This window comes from Mauremys reevesii, linkage group 13, assembly GCF_016161935.1.
Source record: "Mauremys reevesii isolate NIE-2019 linkage group 13, ASM1616193v1, whole genome shotgun sequence".
In the NCBI taxonomy this organism is placed as follows: domain Eukaryota; kingdom Metazoa; phylum Chordata; order Testudines; family Geoemydidae; genus Mauremys; species Mauremys reevesii.
Window position 1 is genome coordinate 38,851,502 of NC_052635.1, and position 8,570 is coordinate 38,860,071.

The window sequence follows — 8,570 nt, forward strand, 5'->3', positions numbered from 1 at the left end:
TGAATATATATATATAAATATAAGAATAATATTTAGTGCTGACTTGAGGGAAAATGCTTTATATTTTTCACTAAAGTTTTTGAAAGGAATGAAACATTTTCATACTCTAAATGTTTTGTGGATTGTTTGTTTTTTTGTTTAAACAAAAAAAAAATACCCCACCCACCTCTGCTGGAATCCATTAATATGAAAAGCTATGGAGAAATCAATCAAATTTTCTTAAAGTTCAATTGCCCAGATTTTAGGTTTAGAATGAATTAGTTGGAAAGAGTTAAGAAATAATGCCATGCAAAAAAGAACTCCAGCAAGTCCCCATTCACAAACTCTGTCATAGAGTTCTTATACTGTACCATGACACACAGCTGCAGAAATTCAAGACTTCTCTGATGTTAAAACTGAGTCAAAGGCTGTTGATAACACTTTGCAAATAGCTTGTGCTTGTTCCAGACTATTACACTGATACACCCAGAGACTGTATTCTTCATAACTTGCATCTGTCGTCTTCAAAGCCAATTAACTCTTTCCTGCTCCCAGACCATCATCGTAGCAGACCATCCGCACAATTAAATACAGAGCATGTCTATGTAAAACATCATACTGATCAGATGTTGAGACTTTAATACCGTACTTAGAAACTCCCATAATGAACTCTTTTTCAGCTGGAACAAAAGGTAACTTTCCGTCTTGCTGTGCCACATCTATGTAATTTATCAAGTCCAATGGTCCCTCCAGACTCTTGCTCTCATCAAGTTTCTCATCAAGGGCCGCATTTTCAGCTTGCCTCAAGATGGCCTCTGAATTTGCATATTACTGACTGCCTCAGAAAACTTGGGTATGTATGTATTTTGTGCTGCCCGTTGGGTACATGGGGCTAAATAACTCAGCCCTGCCAGAAGCCGATGTAACTCCCACAGGCTGCAAGTAACATGATACCTATTTCTGCTCGTTACTACGCTGCAATTAGATACCCAGGGTTGGCCCAGGCTCTAGGATCCTGCTAAGTGGGAAGGTCCCAAAGATCAGGCTGTAGCCTGAGACCAAATATTTACAGCATAACTGAACAGCCCCTTAGCCTGAGCCCCTCAAGCCCAAGTCAGCAGTGTAGACATACCCTAACTGCAGTGTAGACATACGCTAAGGGCCTGGCCCACACTGGTTTGGAACCCTTGCAGGACAAGCCCTATTAGTGGTTCTGAAATCAGTGATTCACTGATGCCAGGTAGCTGTGGGGGGATGATTCTGTTCTACCAACATCTACAAGGAGCCCCATTTACTTAGACATTGCACCAGTCAAGGACTTGGGCCCAGATCCTCAAATGTATTTAGGCACCTAAGTGACTTAGGCACCTAAATGCCTTTAAGGATCTGGGCGTTGGCCCTTTAAAAGCATAACTCCTCATGCATAAATCCTCCATCAGTATCTTTCTCATTTGGCCTTTCCTTCTCCCTGTATCTTAATAGAATTTTTTTTTAAATTAAACAGAGAAATGTGTGTGTGTGTGTGTATTATATATATAAACTTCTTTACTTGGAACTACTTCTTTTCCTGCAGTTTTCTAGCTGACTGGTAAGTATCTTAGTGAGTCTGTTTTTTGGCAATAACCATTCCCTAACCCAGTCACACATACTGTCTAAGTGCCAGCAACCCAAAACTTTAAATAAAGTGTTACTGAAATAACTGTACAAATATCTTTTTCACAATAATCTGCTTGCTGTCTTTCATGCATTCGCTAATGGCTTCTGCCTCCTGTGGAAATTCATTGAGCTCTAACTTCTTTACAATTTTCCAGCAGTCGAAAAAAAAAAAAAAAGAAGTCGTCATTTTGGGGCAGGCTTTTTGTGTGTGTTTGTTTTGTGGCAAATTTGTATTTTATTGTCATAATTGCAGCTTTTTAAAATGAACTAGCCGTCAAAACAAATCAGAAGGGGAAATGACCGAAACGCTTCTTTTCTGGAGCCACTCTAGAACATCAAGAGCTTATCGTCTTATTGTTTGAGATGCTTAGCACAGCTAAAATGAACCTCAACATCAAAAATGAGTGGATCCCTCACTAATTATATTTCAAGTGTGTTGTGGCTTTAAAGCATTGAATGTGTAACTTGAGGCAACACAGAATTTTCCAGCTTAGTTAACACTGGTGTAATCATTTTAATATGTTCCATCCATGCAACCCATTATTAGAGAAGTAAATGCCTGGAAGAACCCATTCAGAGAGCATGTGCTTAGCGCCTAATTGTGCAAATAAAAGCTACTGGGTGTATTGCTTAATTGAGAGTTTTGCCATTGATATTTACTCCGGAGATCAGTACTATTAACCTCAGTGGACTACTCCTAGTAGTAAGCAACTCACTCAGTAGAAAGTATTTGCAGATCAGGCCCTTAGTTTATATAATCCACAGTATGCAGCTCAGTGCAGTGGATCAAGGACCTGGCCCCATGTTTGTAGCAGAAATTAAAAGTGGGGAAAGTGGGACAACAAAATAAACAAAGAAATAGAAATACATATTAAGGATCAGATTTGCAAAGGGGCCTCTACACAGCCTCTAATCATTGCACGTGCAATTCTACATGCACTACTATTTGCACTTGCAAAATCAATCACAAAACACAACCTCCTTGGCCCATGCTCTTGAAATGGGTGGAAAGATCAACTGCACAACTCTGCTGATTCTGCTCTCTATGATCATGTTTAGCACTTGCAGCATTATAAGTTTTTCCTCTTCTAAGCACCTTTCAAACATTAACTAATTATTAGGGCTCAATTCTCCCCTCGCTTAGAGTAACTCTGGAGTAATTCCACAGAGAGACAAGGTGGGTGAGGTAATAGCTTTTATTGGACCAACTTCTGCTGGTAAGAGAGACAAACTTTCGAGCTTACAGAGCTTCAGGTAGGTGGCTTGAAGAGGAGATCAAAGTAAGCTTGAAAGTTTCAATAAAAGTTGGTCCAATTAAAGATATTACCTCACCCACCTTATCTCTTTAACATTCTGGGACCAACATGTCTACAACAACACTGCACAGAACAGTGGGAATAAGTCCAGTCAACAAAGTCACCTTGATGCAAAGCAAGAGAGAAAATGATCAGAATCAAGATCCATCAGATTTTCCTGCATAAACTGTGTTTTAAGATCTATTGTTTTATTCATTAAATGTCTCGTTGTCTAGTAGCACAGCACTACATCATGCAACATATCCAGTTCTATACCAGCAAATCTCTTTATGCTTCTACATTGTATTCCAATTCACAGTATTAATGCTGCAAGTAACATACAGTGACAACCACAACTTTAAAGAGAGCACATAATTTTCATTCCAAATGCCCACTATCAGTTTCAGTAATGGGTATCCATTCTGCGTATATGTTTCTAGCAGACCATAACAGCATGACACCTAAAGTATCAGTGGCACTTGTGAAACCTCAAAAATGCAGGTAATCTTCTGTGAACAGTAAAACATTCCCATGGACTTTGGCTTCTCCACTTCCAGTCTTAATTCTTTAGTGTTCCTTTAAAAAGAAGGAATGACACAAAGCACGAAAACAGCAGCAGTAGTAACCGTGCAGAGACTTTCAGTAATACATCACCACATAACTGATTTACTATACATGGCAGAAAAACTGCAAACGGCCACCACCACCTCTAAAGACCCAAGAAAATGATGACTGAACAATAAATAGCATTAAAAAGTGACTTCTTTTTTTACTCCCAAAGAATCCACAGGTTTAGATTAGATCCACAGAATTAGATCCACAGAATCTAATTCTCCTTCGACTACCAGCACTTTTATACCCCCATTGTAGCTCCATTCATGTCAGCAGAGTCCTTCCTACAGTGCAAGTGACAGGGGAATTGAGTCCTCATGCTCAGATTTTCAGAGCTGCCTTAACTGGGCCTCCATTTTTGCATCATCACAAATGGCAAATAATTGCAGCTCAGGCTGATATTTAAACATCTAAATGACCTGCATTGCTGCTCTCACAGATAGCTGCTTGCAAAATTATGCCCCTAGTTATTAATGCCTGCAGATGACAGGTGCAACAGATATTAAGGACAGTGTTTGAAAATGTGACCCTTAAAGCTTAGAAAGATGGGCCCAAGCCACAAAGTTGAGAGCCAGATGCGAACTTTCCTCAAACTTGGAGCTGTTCCGATCCAGGGCTTTGTTTCAGGCCTCGCTCACTATTAGAAAGGTCTAGAGTTCCTACAATGGGGTTTGTACCTAAGGCTACATGCTCTCACTATTCCATGCACAGGATGTAATGGGGTGACTCCCATGGGTTTCAAGGAAATTGTTACCCTTGATGGCAGGATATGTAATTTTTTCTGCTGATTCTCACCAGATACTGCAAGATAAAAGGGGAAAGAGATGCAGGGACACACACGCCATATTAGAGTCAAGAACACGTCCCCTTGAGATGCTGCATCATTTAGTATTAATTAATTAATATTCAGCTTTTATTTACTACTTCAAATATGTCAGGATGGATGGCACAGTGGTAAAGGCACCTGGTTCTCTTTATACCAGTAGTGGAGCTACACCAGTGGTGATTTATGGCTATGAAGTTTGCTAAGGTAGATAATGACTTTGTTCCAAGTTACTTTTGAGGCTAGGTGAGCATTAGCACCCCTGCATTCCAGCCCATGCAAGCAAGTTTAGCCTACTTTCACCATTGTAACTGCAAAACTTGTAAATGGCAGTATCATCAGTAACGCTTTCCTTGTGGGCCACGTCTACACAATTTCAGCACCAAAAAATATTATTCCAAATAAATTGAGCAAACCAGAGAATCCCTTATGCATCCAGTGTGTCACGTTCAGTGAATCAAAACTTGGAGTAAAAAAAATCCAGAATGTATAGACGGCGAGATGGGGTGCAGTTCTCAGCGGCATCAAGTTTATGCTCAGAGTCGCTGCGGAGAAGTAGGGGAAAAGTAGCTCTAAACCATCTTTCTGTTCCCCTGAACCTGAGCCAATCTTGGGCTGAAATGGTCTCCAGAACAACTTAGAACAGCCCCGGGGCTGTTGTAAATTACGCCAGTGCAGCCAGTTGCTGAGCTAGCAAAGGATCTGACTGAGTGCTGTGTGCTCTTCCCCATATGGGGAGAGGGGGTGGTGGACGGATTGCGCAGAGCCAGCTGTGGCAGTTTTGCACAACCCTTCCTCCGCGTCAGGGGGAATCCTCAGTTACTCCATTAAGGCAGCATTCTGGCTGCTATGTGCTGCCTAAGCAGCACAGAACAGCTGGACCAGGGGCCAAGGATTGAGCTCATAAATTTCAGGGCTTTGATTAATTCCTTTGCTTTTTTTTTTTTCCTTAGCAGATGTTAACATTTCCTAAGCAGTTATATGCTACCTTGGTTAGCTGCAAAGAAAATAGAAACCATGTCTAAAGTTACACAAAGCATCAATTAGAATAGTATGTACCAGTTTAACACAACAGCTGAGATTAGATAAGGAGTGCAGGTCCAGTACCATATTTGAGAAATTGACAGGAATATGAAAAAAATTATTAATATGTGTTTGTGATACAAGTCTGTTTCACTCAAAGGGGAAATATGTTTATTTTTTGCCACCAATGCTTCTTCCCTGACCTGTCAGGCTAAAACATATTGGAAGAAGCAGAATAATACTGTTCTAGTGACAGCACAATTTTCTTCCTACTAAAAAAAGGTTTATTGTGTCCTCTAAGCCAGACCTCACAGCACCAAGCAGCATTACATTTACCTCTTGCTGCTGCTATCATCTGACACTTTTATATATGGCTATGGACCAAAATGATTTAAAGAAATGTATGCAGCAAAAATGATATAATTTTGCCTGGCAGAGCATGGTGAGGGTTACTTTCAGTCTCTGTAATCAGGCCACAAAATCATTCATATAAAAATGTATCCTGAAAAAATAGCTGTCCTAGAAAAGGGGCTTATCTACCTCTCCTGGGAGAACTGACATTGAAATTAAGAACCAATATTTCTCCAATAATATACCTTTAGTAGTTTTAAAACAAAGGTACAAAACTATACCTAAGAGTTACAAAAGTAGAAGCTAATAAAATATGGGCCAGATTTTCAAAAGGATGCATACCATTTTGAGATCCCTAGAGAGTTACAGCAAGTTCATGAGCAAATTGGATATTGGCATGGGTAAGTTGCACAGCTAGTCATTTGCTTGTGCAAATATCTAATTTGCACATGCAGTTGAAGTAACTGCAAGTTCAAATTAGCGATGCAATTCTATACACATTTGCACATGTAACTTTTTTTAAATTGTTTCCCAATATAACCCAACTACTACAAGCAAATATCAAACTAACACTTAACCAAGAATAAAATCACTGACTGCCACACTGCTGTAATACCACCCATCCTTTGTGATCTTGCATACTTCTCAGTTACACATCTGTATTATTCTTTATGCAAGAAATAAATTGCTCCCATAGCACCTAAGATTTCTCTATGTAGTCATTAATCTCACATATGCGATGCTCACCTGACACCATTTCCGCCATTTCAGAATACCAGCCTTTCAGAATGGGAACACATGGGATTTTCTTCCTTCACAAGATTAATCTCTTTGTATAGCTAAGGGCAATCACAGTCCATTTTTGAAAGGGCTCTGTACTCCCACATATTAAGGAGAAATCATGGTGCCACATTTTATTTTCCTGCTTTAAAAAAAATGTATTATTTCTCTGCAACACAAAACAAATTGTAGCCCACCCCACAAAAATCAGATCCCATTCCCAATTCAGATTTAGATTTGGGCACCCTGGAGATCTGGGTACCCCACTGTGGAGATCAGTGCCTGTTTTAAAATAATAATTGCACCGAAAGCCCATAATAAATAAAGATGGTTGAAATTTGTCAGCAAAATCTTTTCCTACGGAAAAATGGGCTTTCATAAAAAAACAATTTTTTTAGAGAGAGAAAATGTTATTTTCAATTATTTTTAAAGAAAATTTCTATGGGAAATTTCTAAACAAAATGAAATTTTTAAACAAAATGAATTTTTTTGTTCTGTTTTGAATTGCACTTTTCCTTTCAGTTTGGTTTTCAAATTCAAATTGAAAAAAAGTTATGAATTTAAGCTGCCAGGCTCATCTCTGACATTCAAAATTTTTCATTTTGTTTCATTCAGAAATTTCCCAACAAGAAATTCAAATGAGAAATTTTGTATGAAAATGTTTCTTTTGAAAATTTTCACAAGAAAAAAACAACAATTTCTCCATTAGCTTTATTTATACAAATAAGGACCATGTACAAATGTAAATCTGAAGCTGAATTTGGATTCTGAGCCTCCTCTTCAAAATTCACGGTGTTTATACCCATCTATAAAAAATATTACAGCATGGAACAGGCCACCCTAACACACTGGGAGAACCTGCTTCAATACTGAAAAACCCTCCTGCCACGCACTCCTAGTTGTCACTGCTCACCCCAAACTGGAACCCATACAAGGTATCATTAAGCAATTACAACCCATACTCAATGGGGACCACATCCCTGAAAGAAGTCTTTCCTAAACCCCCTCTTCTGGCCTTCAGACAACCCCACAACCTCACCAAGCTTATTAACAGAAGCAAGCTCCCCACAGACCAGGACACAACAACTCAGAGCAGCACCAGACCCTGCCAGAACAGATGCAAAACCTGCAAATAAATCTCCATTGCTACAATGATCAATATTTCCCACAACACACTTTTCAAGACCCAGGGGTCCTACACATCCCTATCACAACATGTGCTGTGCCTCATCCAGTGCACTAAATACCCCAATAACAACTATGTGGGTGAAACTCTCAAATGAACTCATCCAGAAAAATTAGAAAAGACAAAAATACCCTATTACTCGTGGGTGAATACTTTTCAGAAAGCAATCACTCCATATCTGACCTCTCAGTCCTCATCTTCAAAGGAAACCTGCCCAACATTTTCAAAGACGAGCTTGGCAGCTTAAATTTATAACTTTGCTAGACACTGAAAATCATGGGCTTAATAAAGAACACTGGATTTAGGTCTTATTACAACAATCTGTAACCCACTAACCCCCCTGTTTTGTCCTGTGACTGGAGAGCTGTTAAATAGCCACTTCACCTTGAATGGTCTCAGAATATATGAGCTACTTATGCTAAACAATCTGTTACACCTTGTATTTAGTTGTGACACTCTGAGGCCTGGCCTACACTAGAAAATTAGGTCAACATAATTACATTACTCAGGGATGTGAAAAATCCATAACCCTGAACAGCACAGTTAAGCCAATATAAGACCCCATGTAGACAGGGGTAGGTTGACAAAAAAAAATCTTCCATTGACCTAGCCACTGCCTCTTGGAGAGGTAGACGACCTGCACCAAAGGGAGAATCCCTCCTGTTGGTGTAAGTAGTGTCTACACTGAACTGCTACACCGGCACAGCTGTGGTGCTATAACATTTTAAGTGTAGTCAACCCCTGAGTACCTTCCCCAGACCTGAAGAAGAGTTCTATGCAGCTCAAAACCTTGTCACTCGCACCAACAGAAGTTGGTCCAATAAAATATATTACCTCACCCACCTTGTGTCTCTATAAAAAAATA

The 8,570-nt window shown here is 39.5% G+C and overlaps 1 pseudogene; it reads right to left on the reverse strand.

Moving 5' to 3' along the window:
- Positions 1-341: 341 nt before the first annotated feature.
- LOC120380172 lies at positions 342-6,505 on the reverse strand (annotated as a pseudogene).
- Between the last annotated feature and the right edge of the window lie 2,065 nt (positions 6,506-8,570).